Genomic DNA, 12,788 nt, shown 5'->3' with positions numbered 1-12,788 from the left:
CAAAGAAGAACTGAAGAGCCTCTTAATGAAATTGAAAGAAGAGAGTGAAAAAGTTGTCTTAAAACTCAACATTCAGAAAACTAAGATCATGACATCTGGTCCCATCACTTCATGGCAAATAGATGGGGAAACAATGGAAACAATGAGAGACTTTATTTTGGGGGCTCCAAAATCACTGCATATGGTGACTGTGGCCATGAATTAAAAGACCCTTGCTCCTTGGAAGAAAAGCTATGACCAACCTAGACATCATATTAAAAAGCAGAGACATTACTTTGCTAACAAAGATCTGTCTAGTCAAAGCTATGGTTTTCCCAGTAGTCATGTATGGATGTGAGAGTTGGATATATGAGTTTGAGCAAGCTTCAGGAGCTGGTGATGGACAGGGAGGCCTGGCATGCTGCAGTTTATGGGGGGAAGAACGCTGAGCTCTGAAGAATTGATGCTTTTGAACTCTGGTGTTGGAGAAGACTCTTGAGAGTTCCTTGGACTGCAAAGAGATCAAACTAGTCAATCCTAAAGGAAATCAGTCCTGAATATTCTTTGGAAAGACTAATGCTGAAGCTGAAACTCCAATACTTTGATCATCTGACGAGAAGAACTGACTCATTGAGAAGACCCTGATGCTGGGAAAGATTGAAGGCCAGAGGAGAAGGAGACAACAGAGGATGAGATGGTTGGATGGCATCACTGACTCGATGGGCAAGAGTTTAAGCAAGCTCCGGGAGTTGGTGATGGACAGGGAAGCCTGGTGTGAACCACTGAATAAAAAGCAAAATGTGACTTCATATTGTTATAAATGAAGGAATGAATTGAGAATTTGACAAGGAATGGGAAATGTACACAGTTTAAAAAAACTCCTAATTTACATTACTCCTTTGTAATAAGCTTTGTAATAAGCTTTGTATAAGCTACTGAGAAAACAGTAGCTTCACAGTGGAGAAGTCAAGTAGACCTCACCTTCACCAAGCAATCAAAGTGAGTATAATCAATGGGAAAATTGAAAACATGTGTCACCTAATATGTTGCAACAAGAACAGTGTTTTATTTCAGTCGTATTCCTGCCAAACAGGGGTTGTTACTGTCCAGTCTCTCAGTCCTGTCCGACTCTTTGCGACCCCATGGACTGCAGCACGCCAGGCCTCCCTGTCCATCACCAGCTCCTGGAGCTTGCTCAAACTCATGTCCATCGAGTCAGTGATGCCATCCAACCATCTCATCCTCTGTTGTCCCCTTCTCCTCCTGCTTCAATCTTTCCTAGCATCAGGATCTTTTCCAGTGAATCAATTCTTTGCATCAAGTGGCCAAAGTATTGAAGTTTCAGCTTCAGCATCAGTCCTTCCAATGGGTATTCAGGGTTGATTACACAGGTAATCTGAACCTTTTCATGAGGAAACACCAGAAAAACACTGTTGAAGTATATTCTACAAAATACCTGTTCTGTAATTTTAAAAAGTGTCACAATTATGAAAATCCAAGAAAAATTAAGGAACTGCTTCAGGCTAAAGGAGAGTAATGAGACAACAATTAAATGAAAACAGGTGACTGAAATGGATTTTTGGCAATGAAGACCATTGTCAGGGCAATGGATGAGACTTGAATGTGGCCCAAGCATTAGAGGGTGGAAATACATCACTTTGTATAATGAAGGGGATGATGGAAGATGAGATGGTTGGATGGCATCACCGACTCAACGGACATGAGTTCGAGTCAACTCCAGGAGTTGGGATGGACAGGGAGGCCTGGTGTGCTGCAGTCCATGGGGTCACAAGGAGGTGGACACGACTGAGCGACTGAACTGAACTGAATGTATAAGTGCTAATTTTCAGGTTTTGTTGGTGTGTTGTGATTATTTAGAATGTCCTTGTTTATAAGAAATACACAGAAGTATTGGGGACTGGTAATGAGGTATTGTTAGCGTCTTACTCTTTAATGATTCAAGGTGAAAAATTCTTTGTTTTAGTGTACTTGTAAGTTTCCTATGTTGCAAATTTTTAAAATATAAAATAGCTTTTTGTGAAGGAAAAAAACAGTTAAAGTTTATGTGCGTGTGTATATATGAAGAAATAATGGTAAAGATGTACATGTTAACTGCGCTTAATTATGAGAAGGGAATTATGAACTGGAGTAGGAGTGAAGAAGGATTTTAAGATGTTACTCCATAAACTTTTATATTGTATGAAACTTTTCGGGCGGAGTTGGGGGGGGCGGTGCTGGAATGTCAATCTGTATCTCTGAAGGAAAGTTGAAATGACTGAACTTGAAAGAGCTGCTAGTCATAAACAACACTTCTGGCATTTTGTGGCATACAGACTGCAGGTTTTAAAAGATTTTTTTAAATGATAATTTTATATATTAGCTATCAGTGTAGAATGATAATGTTGCAATATTGCTTCATAATCTGCTTAATAGTCAGTTAGCCTTACCATAGCAAAGTTCAGCTACCAATTTGTTTTGCTTTTGTTTACTTTCTCTAACGTTTTCTTCATAGATGTTTGAGAATTTGTGAGTACTTGATTTGTCAGGACTTTCTTATGTTGTGTTAATATAACCAGAGATTATGTAAGTAAATACTTAACAAAGAAAAGATGAACAAATGAGTACACTACTGGGAGGGGTTTATGTTATAAATACTGTGTTTAAATAAAAGCCTGAATTCTTCCTACAACTCCTGTTGAGTCCACAAGAATTTAATAATTATTTTAGGGAAGGAATTTACCCTGAACTTTGTGTGAATGCTAAACTGTAATTCAAATTGCCTTCAGTTTTACTGAGTATACATTATAAATGTAAAAGAAAAAAAGGGAAAAAAAGAGGAAGAGGCAATTTTAAAACCATACAACAAGATTGTTTCTCAAACCACAATGTTGGGCAATTACCTTTTGTTTTTTGAGTTTTTTTGAAAGAAGTGTGGAGGGCTCAAAGAAAATGTGAAGGCAAGGTCACAAGTTTCTCAAGTAACATATTTAGGGGAATTTGTTCTCTAAAGTGTTTTAAAGTAAAAAACTATATATATTTAAATTACAAATGACCCTCTGTACTAGTGGGAGTCATAATCCTTTCAGTCATCACAGGATCTCATTTCTGGCCCCATTTTCCGCTGGCTTCTAATGACTGCTACATAAGATGACACAGAATTCAATATTAACAAAACATAGCAAAAAAATGTATACATTTCGGGAAACTCTCGAACATGGGAGGCACCTGATGAGAAAGAGAGCTTGAGTTTGAGGAGCCATTAAGTTTTAACTTAAAAAACAAAACAAAAACAAAAACACAAAATTAGGCGATAGGCCTCTTTTGCAATGTCCAGAGTGCCTAGTACAGCGCTTGGCTTCACAAAAGACTCAATAAGTACTTGTTGACTTCAGAAAAACTTACTCTGATATGTATCCTTAGAGACATTTTTCCCAGCCCTGATTCCCTGAGGTTCATGTAAAAATAGAACATGACAAAAATGTGAGGCAGAAAAGATTCTGGAAATATTCAGTACTGGGTCATGCTTTTTCACCCTCTCTACCAGTACCCAGAGGAGAGTTACATACGTGGAATTGCAATTTCCCCCTTTGTAATTTTTCACTAACATTCCTACAAATAAATAATCAGTTTAGGCATTTAAGTTTTCTAACATTTGGATGTAAGAGTTTCTCACTTAGTAGTGCTTCCTTACAAAATAATACTTTCGAGAGTCTGGGATCTGACTTTCAATCTCTACTAGTATTAATAAGCAAAAATTTTCAAAAGACTTTTTTTGTGTGTGGCAACATGGGATCTTAGTTCCTGGACCAGTGATCAACTTGTGCCCTTGCATTGGAAGGATGGAGTCTTAAACACTGGACCACCAGGAAAGTCCTTCAAAAGATTTCTTTAGACATAGTTTTGTATATTCTCTACAAAAAAATACACAATAATAATCACACACTGATTTAGAGAATATTTTACTCATTCATTATTTGAAGATCTGAGTCTTTAAAGGTTTCTAGCTTGAGTAAACACAATTTTCTTTCAGAATAGAACAAAGCACCATTTATTTATTTACTTATTTTGTTTCCAAGGCACCAGTATTTATATTTGTATAGCACTGTGGTTCAGAGATTGTGCTCTGTCAGACAACTCCCTTGTTTGAAACCCTGCTCACTGTGCTGTGAATTCAATTATCTCTACCTCAGTTTCCTTATTTCTGAAAAGAGGATAGTTAAATCTATCCTTAGAAGGTTATTGTCAGGATTATATTACTATATACTGCTTAGCACAGTGTCTCTGGCCCAAACTAAATGCTATAAAAGTGTGTATTAACTCTTGACTGAGATACAAGAAAAAATGGTTCCAGTTCCCAAAGAGTCTGAAATCTTAAACTGACTTGCACTAGTATAACTAAGTGCTAAGTTAAGAGATAAAATCTTTATGCTCAGAATGAACTCAGAGAAGGAAGAAACCTGTAACTAAAGTCCTTGGAGAGGATTTAATGGAGGAGTAGAACCTGTACTATTGGCTTTGAAGAATGAGTAGAGCTTAAAAACTTAGGACCATGTCAGAATAGAAGCAAATTTTTTTTTTTAATTTGAGGATTTCTCGGCACTCATTCATGTAAAACTATTTTGATTATTTTGTTTATACCTAGTAGTTATATGTGTTTAAGCTGCTTAATTTCTTTATAAATGATAATACACAATCTAATTGGAGAAAATCCAATTAAATGATAGGTACTTAATTACAGTTCCTTCAGATCTGAAGAACATGCTAATTTACTAGGTACTAATGACTTTTCAGCACGGATATGCCTTTCTTCATTCATCTTTATGGAAAACGTGTATTTTTTATACACCTAAAGAAAGTGTAACTACCTGATCTGCTAGCACCAGCCATCACATCAGAATTACAGATGTTCAAAATCAATGAAGATATTGCTGCAAAGTTCTGTTTAGCATTTAGTTGGCAGTGACATACTACGAACCTTCAAAATATACTGCAATTTCCAAAAGGAGACATAGGAACCCAAAGCTAAAAACGACCTCTTAAAACAATTTAGGCTGACTTCAGCCTTCTCTGTGTTAAAATCAGGAAACTAAGTCAAATTCTCCCATGGCCCTAAGTAAGCCAGAAAGCTGCATTAATTCTTCCAGGTACCCCTGGGGTACAATTTGATGTTGTTGCCTTCTTAGTCACCAAATCATTTACAAAGTGGGACGATAGCATATGTCTTCAAATGCAATTCCTAGGATCAAGACCACACAGGTTGAGAAACCAGGAAAGGATATTGCCACAACCTCTATCCAAACGCTCCAGCTTTTTAAGAACACACTTTTCCCTATTTACATTCCCCAGTGAGTTTAATACAGCCTCCATAACCATCCCATCCTCCCAAGCATTTCTACTATTGTGAGGACCACTCACTCTTGTAACTCTTGCCCTCTGCAAGTCGTGCTGTGTGCTTCACACTTTCTGCTCAGCAAAATTTATCTGTCGTTTTTCCTATTCTTGTGGGGTCTTGCTACACACACACACAATCTATGGTTAATTTGCACAACATGTTCTCAGGGAGAATGACTTCCTAAATTTGAACTTGAAGTTGACACAGAGAGAAGCAATCTGACCCCTCTGTTGCAACCAGCCTATTCTCAACAGTAAGAAAAACAAACTCATATAAAACTTATCTCTGAGTTTTTGGTAGGGTAACACTGAAAGAATGATGTCACTTTTCCTTTCTTGTGCTTTTAAGATCTATGAGGCCATTTCCTGGAAGATGTGTTCCTTTAGTTATAATGAACATGGGCAGGCAAACAGATCTCACAAGATGCTTCAATGTCTGAAAATTTGCAGCTTCTGGTAAGAGCTGGAAATTTCTATTTTAAGTGGAGTCTTGGTAAGCAGCCCTGATAAATGTTTTCTCAATTGATTTAATTACTACTGATTTTCACATTCTGCTTTTGAGTTGAATCCTAAATATTTGACAGTTTTAGAATGTGGGATTCACAACCAGAAAATAAAGAAGCCATCTTTATAAATGTCTCCAACATTTTAAAAAATAGTAATAAGCATTTTGAATTTACAGTAAGCACTTGTTCAACAAATTGGGCTGTTGTCTCAATGGAAAGCAGCTTTCTGCTAACTGGATGTCTTGGCTGTATTGCTTTTATGATGAAAAATGGTATAGTGTTTTACATATCTTTTGCCAAGAAAAGAACTACAGAGTAATGATAAAATGGAATGGACTGTTTGGAAAATGATTCTTCAGAATACAAGGACTTACAGGCAGTATCCTTTTCATGAATCAACTGGCAAACAAGGAACATACACATCACTGTGACTGAATAAGTGGCATAATTTTCAAGGTCCAAACAAGAAAATAAAAAGAGATGAGTGGATATTATGTATTTGATAGCAGTGAAGTAGAATGTATTATAAAAATAGTGAATGTATTTTTAATATGTATATTTCAGCTCCTATCCCAGGTAAGCAGATATCAGCTGAGAATTAGAAGTGCAAGAGATTTATTGTGGATAAGGCCTGTGAAAGATAAAGGAGAGAAAACAGAAGTCAGTCTGTGATGAAGGTCTGACACCTTTGAGAGGTGGATGAGAATTGGATGGGAAGAATTTTGGCTTATGGTACAGCTCTGAGAAAGTCTTGGCCTTTGTATTGGAGAGCTGCAATACAAAGACTGCCAATAGAGGAGTTCTGTTTCTGTTACTGAACCAAACAGGTCTATTCACCTGATGTGCTGCAAAGCCAAGCTACTGACATTGGGTTGTGGTGAAGGAAAGCACAGAGTTTACTGGAAGGCGCCCTCAGTTCAGTTGCTCAGTCATGGCCACTGTTTGCAACCCTATAGACTGCAGCACGCCATGCTTCCCTGTCCATCACCAACTCCCAGAGCTTGCTCAAACTCATGTCCATCGAGTCAGTGATGCCATCTAGCAATCTCATCCTCTGTTGTCCCCTTCTCCTTCTGCATTCAATCTTTCTCAGTATCAGGGTCTTTTCCAATGAGTCAGTTCTTTGCATCAGGGGCCAAAGTATTGGAGCTTCAGCTTCAGCATCGGTCCTTTCAATGAATATTCAGGACTGATTTCTTTTAGGATTGCCTGGTTTGATCTCCTTGCAGTCCAAGGGACTCTCAAGAGTTTTATCCAACACCACAGTTCAAAAGTATCAATTCTTCAGGGCTCAGCTTTCTGTATGGTCCAACTCTCACATCCATACATGACTACTGGAAAAACCATAGCTTTGACTAGACGGACCTTTGTTGGCAAAGTAATGTCTCTGCTTTTTATTATGCTGTCTAAGTTGGTCATAGCTTTTCTTCCAAGGAGCAAGGTGCCCTATATAGAGTCAAATAAGGAGAATAGGCTCAAAAGACAGGGACTACCCTATGGCTTTCAGGGAAGGGATTTTTTTTTTTTTTACTGTGCTGAGTTGCAGCTCATGGGTTCTTTGTTGCTGCATGTGGGCTTTTCTTTAGCGCAGCGAGGGGGGACTAATTTGTAGCTGCAGTGGCTTTTCTCGTTGTGCAGCACAAGTTCCAATAGTTGCAGCTCATGGGCCTCAGACACAGGCTCATTAGTTGGGGCACACAGGCTTCGTAGCTCCACTGCATGTGGAATCTGCCCCGATCAGGGAACGGCAACTAGAGCGTAGCCTCTGCTTGCCGCAACTGGAGAAAAACCTACTTAGGAAGAATGACCTAGCACTATCAAAAATTTTAAAAATAAAAATAATAATTGGAGGAAAAGAAAAATACAAGGCAAATGATTATACATAACTTCTGGTTTCCATTTTCCACATTCATCAAAATGGCTTTGTTGTTCCTTTTGATTGACTTGATAAAAATAAATGTAAATGAGCTTATAAATAAATGTATGTCAAAATTAAATTTATTCTACATGAAATATTGACCTACAATGTGTTTTATAGTTTTAAAATTTGAAGAACACCTATTTTACACTGCAGATTAGAGAGAGGCATTTCTTGAGGTGGAATAGAGAATAAAAAGGTTTTGAGGAGACAAAATTACTGAATAATAAAAGAGGAGCACTCCACAAGGTGACCAGTTTTTTAAAGACCTGCCTTGTTCTCTCCAAGCCATCAGTTGCTGCTACGTCCCATCTTTAATTCAGCTGGACCCTCAGGTGGGTGGGAATTGTAACAGGCGATCTCTTCTGCAATCATCAAATTAATGTTGTCAATTCTTTATGAAATCAAAGGCATATCTTTTTTTCTTTTTTTAAATACAGACCACTTTGCAAATTTGTGTGTCATCCTTGTGCAGGGACCATGCTAATCTTTGCTGTGTCATTCCAATTTTAGTACATGTGCTACTAAAGCATGCAGAAAGGCATATCCTTTTAAGCAATTGCTTCAAAAGATGAAAAAGACTATACAATGAATAGTAAGTCTCTCTTCTTCTGGTCCCTACTTACCCAGGTAATTTTCTGGAGAGAGTACAAAAAGTGAAGACAAAAACAAAAACACAACTATATAACCAAAACCTAAGTTACTAGCTTTCTTGGTACATATACAGTAACTACAAAAAAAAAATGTCATTTAGAAAATTTTTATTTCTTATTTATCCTTTCAGAGATATTCTATATATTTGAGTATACACATATACCCATAAATCTTTATCTTCCACATTAATCATAAAAAACAGTACAAAGAACATACTTACATATGTATCATTTTAAAAGTGTAAGAATATATCTCTAGGATACTTCTGTCTTTTTTTGTATCACATTTTCTTCACGATTTGTTGGGAGCTGTATATTAATACAAAGGAAGAAAGTCTTCAATGTATGAGTCCATAGTTTTTCAAAAGCGAAAGTGAAGTGGCTCAGTCGTGTCCGACTCTTTGTGACCCCATGGACTGTATAGCCCTTGGCATTCTCCAGGCCCGAATACTGGAGTGGGTAGCCTTTCCCGTCTCCAGGGGATCTTCTCAACCTAGGGATTGAACCCAGGTCTCCCACATTGCAGGCAGATTCTTTACCAGCTGAGCCAAAGTTCAAGTTAAAAGTGGATTGAGGGGATTTCCTGTTAGTCCAGTGAGTGCTTTCACTGCCCGGACCAGGTTTGATCCCTGGTCAGGGAACTAAGAAGCCAAGGGGCATGGCAAAAAAAAAAAAAAAACCCTGGGTTGAAATCTTTATATATTGAGTTTTCACTTTCTTATGAATGTAAGTAGTAAAAAAGAGGAAAAGGGAATTGTATAGATTGTAAGGATTGTAAGGATTGTAAGGATTCTTGGTTGAAGCTTCCTTATTTAAAATGATGTTTTCCTTTACAGCACAATGAATTGTGTGTCCTATTAATATAAGGACATACAACATTTTTACAGTGATGCTTCCCTCGTGGGCCAGTTGTTAAGGACCCACCTTGCAGAGCCAAGTCCACTGGTTTGATCCTTGGTCTGGGAAAATTCCACATGCCATGGGGAAACAGCCCGTGCATCACAACTACAGAGCCCACATGCTGCAACTACTGAAGCCTGAGGGCCTAGAGCCTGAGCTCTGCAGGAAGGGAAGTCAGAGCAACGAGAAGCCTGCACATGACAACAGAGGTGGCCGCTGCGCGCTGCAGATGCAGAAAGCCCATGTGCAGCAATGAAGACCCATCACAGCCAAAAATAAAATAAATAATTTTTATAGAGATGAAATAAAATAACACTTTTAATATATTACCTGTTCAAATCTCTTTTCTACTTGATATTTGTCGTTTTCAGTAATTTGTCTCCTGAATGCCAGCCTTGACAACTTGTTACATCAAGAACTTGAAAGCACAGAAACATAAAGTTTCTGTAAATTTGGGCCTTTTGTAACATAATTCCCACAGACAGATGCAAAACTGTAATCTAACCCACTATTTCAGGAGTAGAGAGAACACTTCTGTGCCATGTGATAAGAGTTAAACTCTACTGAACTACAGATGCTTATGTTGGCATTACAGCAGTTGTGATCTGCAAAATCTTAAAGCAAATTTCTATTGTAGCAAATTAAATAATATGTAAGGAGTTAGGTTAGTTTTGATCCTGTGACTCAAGATTTAAAATAAAAAAAAAAAACAACTGTTTTCAGTGTTTACAAATTAATTTCCTTTAACTTTCAGAATATTTTTCATTTTGACAAGAAAAGAATGACAAAAATGTCATGTACTAAATGGTGCCATCTTCCTATGATGCCAGTTTTGGAGAACTCTTTAAAGAGCATGAACTTCTAGAAAGATGTTTATCTACTTGGAAAGAACATAACCCCCAAGAGGTTTAATGGACTGTTCCCTAATTTGTTGGATCTTTATCAAATTTCCTGCCTATGCTCATGCACTCACACTTAATTTGTCATAATTCTCCTTTAGAAAAGGCTCATTTTAAGAGAAGCACAACAACTGTGCTGTCTTTGGAACTTATAAATACCTAGTCTGGGATTTCCTTAAGCCTGTCATCTGTTTCCTCATTTCAAAACTTGAAACAGTGTTAGGCTGTGTTTTTAAAATGTTGGGTTTGTTTTGCAAATACAGGAAAAGCAACACTTCCTAATTTGCTTAGATGAGTGCCCATGTAATTTGGAATTATATCAACTCACGTTAAGTACTGCTGTTGTAACAATAGGAATGATCAGGTTTTACGTGCGTGCATACACGTAGATGCGTGTGTGTCTGTGGTATTAGTGTATATAATCAGTGTAATACAGGATTTTAGAGAATCAGTATGAACGTCAATCCATTCTTTAAATATTGTGACAGAGAGACTGAACTAAAGTGAACATACCCAGATCTGCTAAGCATACTTCCTCTCTTTTAGTCATTGATTAACCTATTTCCCCCAACTGGAAAAGTGACAGTATTTTTCCATTCCTTAAATCCTTGGATTAGAATTCATTAACAAGAGTATTTTTTGTGGAACATGATATTTTCTAAAATGGTGCTTTTAAATGAGTCATATATTTGTTCAGTCTTTTAGATATCTAACAGTTGCTTATATCATTTATATATATATTTTAATATTTTAATATTTTAATTATGTTAAAAAACTGGATGATAGATCCAGCTCAAAATTCTATTCTATACTGGAATTTCCCTTATAATTTCTGTGATAAATAGTTAATCAGTTTTTTGTTGTTCTCTTAGATAAGAAAATGTATAGGAAAGCATCTAGTACTGTTTCTGGTACAATTGATTTTTTGCTAAAAATATTTTTTAAATGAAGAAATTTTATCAGTGGATAATCATTTATTCAAAGATTATCATAAGGTTATTTTTTTCTCCTGATTGGTTGCATAGTCTACTGATTATCTGAATAAAATATGTTTATTTTTATAAACCCAAACAAAACAGAAAGTTAAAATGTACTATAATCCCACTTCTCAGTAATAACTATTAACAACAACCCAACAGACAAATTTACACATAGACATTACCAGATGGTCAATACCAAAATCAGATTGATTATCTTCTTTGCAGCCAAAGATAGAGAAGCTCTGTAGAGTCAACAAAAACAACAACTGGGGCTGATTATGGCTCAGATCATGAGAAATTCAGGCTTAAATGGAAGAAAGTAGGGAAAACCACTAGGCCATTCAGGTATGACCTAAATCAAATTCCTTACAATTATACAGTGGAAGTGACAAATAGATTCAAGTGATTAGATCTGATAGAGTGCCTGAAGAACTATGGATGGAGGTTCGTAACAGTGTATAGGAAGAGGTGATCAAAACCATCCCCAAGAAAAAGAAATGCCAGAAGGAACAGTGGTTGTCTGAGGAGACCTTACAAATAGCCAAGAGGAGAAATGAAACGCAAAGGAGAAGGGGAAAGATATACCCATCTGAATGCAGAGTTCCGAAGAATAGCAAGGAGAGATAAGAAGGGGTTCTTAAATGAACAATGCAAAGCAACTGAGGAAAACAATAGAATGGGAAAGACTAAAGATGTCTTCAAGAAAATTGGGGATATCAAGGGACTATTCCATGCAAAGATGTGCACAATAAAGGACAGAAACAGTAAGAACCTAACTGAAGCAGAAGAAATTAAGAAGAGGTGGCAAGGATACACAGAAGATCTATACAAAAAAAAGGTCTTAATGACCCGCATAACCACAACAGTTTGGTCACTCACCTAGAGCCAGACATCTTGGAATGTGAAGTCAAGTGGGACTTAGGAAGCATTACTGCTAACAAAACTAGTGAAGGTGATAGAATTCCAGCTGAGCTATTTCAAATCTTAAAAGATGATGCTGTGAAAGTGCTGCACTCAATATGCCAGCAAATTTGGAAAACCCAGTAGTGGCCACAGGACCGGAAAAGGTCAGTTTTCATTCCAATCCTAAAGAAGGGCAATGTCAAAGAATGTTCAAAACTACCATACAAATGCACTCATTTCACAAGCTAGCAAGGTTATACTCAAAATCCTTCAAGCTAGGCTTCAGCAGTACATGAACTGAGAACTTCCAGATGTACAAGCTGGATTCAGAAAAGGCAGAGGAACCAGAGATCAAATTGTCAATGTTCATTGGATCATGGAGAAAGCAAGGGGATTCCAGAAAAACACCTTCTTCTCCTTCATTGACTACGCTAAAGCGTTTGACTGTGTGGATCACAACAAACTGTGGAAAATTCTTAAAAATATGGGAGTACCAGACCACCTTCCCTGTCTCTAGAGAAACCTGTATGTGGGTCAAGAAGTAAAAGTTAGAACCAAACATGGAACACCAGACTGGTTCAAAATTGGGAAAGGAGTATGACAAGGCTGAAACAAGAAACATCTGGAGTAACAGGCACATTTGGCCTTGGAGTACAGAA

The 12,788-nt window shown here is 37.2% G+C and overlaps 1 non-coding gene across 1 annotated transcript; it reads right to left on the bottom strand.

Moving 5' to 3' along the window:
- Window positions 1-8,224: 8,224 nt before the first annotated feature.
- Window positions 8,225-8,327, bottom strand: LOC139037310 (U6 spliceosomal RNA). Its single transcript, XR_011490131.1, has one exon. It is a non-coding gene; the product is annotated as a U6 spliceosomal RNA (small nuclear RNA).
- Between the last annotated feature and the right edge of the window lie 4,461 nt (window positions 8,328-12,788).

This window comes from Odocoileus virginianus, chromosome 10 (assembly GCF_023699985.2).
Source record: "Odocoileus virginianus isolate 20LAN1187 ecotype Illinois chromosome 10, Ovbor_1.2, whole genome shotgun sequence".
NCBI classification, from domain to species: domain Eukaryota; kingdom Metazoa; phylum Chordata; class Mammalia; order Artiodactyla; family Cervidae; genus Odocoileus; species Odocoileus virginianus.
Note: the sequence above shows the minus strand (reverse complement) of the source record. Positions and strands in the feature narration are given on the sequence as shown.